Source organism: Myotis myotis, unplaced genomic scaffold (genome assembly GCF_014108235.1).
Source record: "Myotis myotis isolate mMyoMyo1 unplaced genomic scaffold, mMyoMyo1.p scaffold_m19_p_76, whole genome shotgun sequence".
Taxonomy (NCBI): domain Eukaryota; kingdom Metazoa; phylum Chordata; class Mammalia; order Chiroptera; family Vespertilionidae; genus Myotis; species Myotis myotis.
The window spans coordinates 19,715-21,001 of record NW_023416386.1 but is presented as its reverse complement, the minus strand read 5'-3'; the positions used below and the strand labels follow the sequence as shown (position 1 = coordinate 21,001).

General features: G+C 51.1%; 1 pseudogene; it reads left to right on the top strand.

The window, feature by feature from the left end:
• The first annotated feature begins 522 nt into the window (after nt 1-522).
• On the top strand, nt 523-1,004 carry LOC118660993 (annotated as a pseudogene).
• The last annotated feature ends 283 nt before the right edge of the window (nt 1,005-1,287 follow it).

Sequence of the window (1,287 nt, the reverse complement as noted above, 5' to 3'; positions counted from 1 at the left end):
ACTTGGTCCACAGGCTCTGGGCTCACACTCTGGTCTTAGTTTATCCTCTGATCACTCTGTAGGGGAAATGGTGTCAGATGGAACTTCCTGTCTCTTGAACATGAACCTCTTGCACTTTTACTTCTTTCTCAGGTTGTGAGGGTTGATTTCTCTTAGTTGTCATTACTGGTGACTGTCAAAGGCATCTCTCAGTTTAAATCTTCTTTTTCTTTTTATGAAAATTTTCTCTCCTGGGTCTTTGTACAGGTCTCCTGGAGCATTTGTGTCCACTGGGGAGAGCACAGGCCCAGGTATAAGGAGTAATTCTTCACAGAAAACCCCCTTGAACATGTCAAAAACTCTGGGACCATGTACTTTATGTCATAATCCAACCCCAGATCTCCCTATATAGCAGGAGGACATGCAAATAGGTCCTCCTCTGCTCATAAAAACCAGCCCAGCTCTGACCCTGCAGCTCTGGGACAGAAGCCCAGCCCCGGGATCCCCAGGTGTTCCCATTCCTTGATCGGGACTGAGCTCACCATGGGGTTCGGGCTCAGCTAAGTTTTCCTTGTGGCCATTTTAAGAGGTAATTTATGTAGAACAAGATATACTGAGTATGTGAGTGGATATGAGTGAGAGAAACAGTGGACTTGTGAGAGTTGCCTAATGAGGACTTATCTGTGTTTGCAGGTGTCCAGTGTGAGGTGCAGCTGGTGGAGTCTGGAGGAGGCTTGGTGCAGCCTGGGGGGTCTCTGAGACTCTCCTGTTCAGTCTCTGGGGTCACCTTCAGTAGCTACCCCATGAACTGGGTCAGCCAGGCTGTAGGGAAGGGGCTAGAATGGGTCTCAGGCATTAGCAGTAATGATGTTGTATTCTATGCCGACTCTGTGAAAGGCCGATTCACCATCTCCAGAGACAACACCAAGAACACACTGTATCTGCAAATGAGCAGCCTGAGAGCCGAGGACACAGCCATGTATTACTGTGCAGGAGAGACACACAGTGAGGGGAAGTCAGTGTGAGCCCTGACACAAACCTCCCTGAGGGAGACAGCATGGCTGGGCTCCAGGGGGCGCTCTGGACACCAGGGGGCTCTGAGGACCCACAGATCAGAGCATCCAAACCAGGGGCAGGAGGAGGAGCAGGTTCAGCCCTGGATTCTGTTGGAGGCTGGGTTTTCCTCTTCATGTGACATTGGTTCCTGGGCTTCCTCCAGAGTCATGATCAGGGCACAGACAGCTCAGCAGCAAAGAGCCAGTCAGTCCCGATGGAGGGGAGAGGTCACAGGGTGGCCATTGCCCAGTC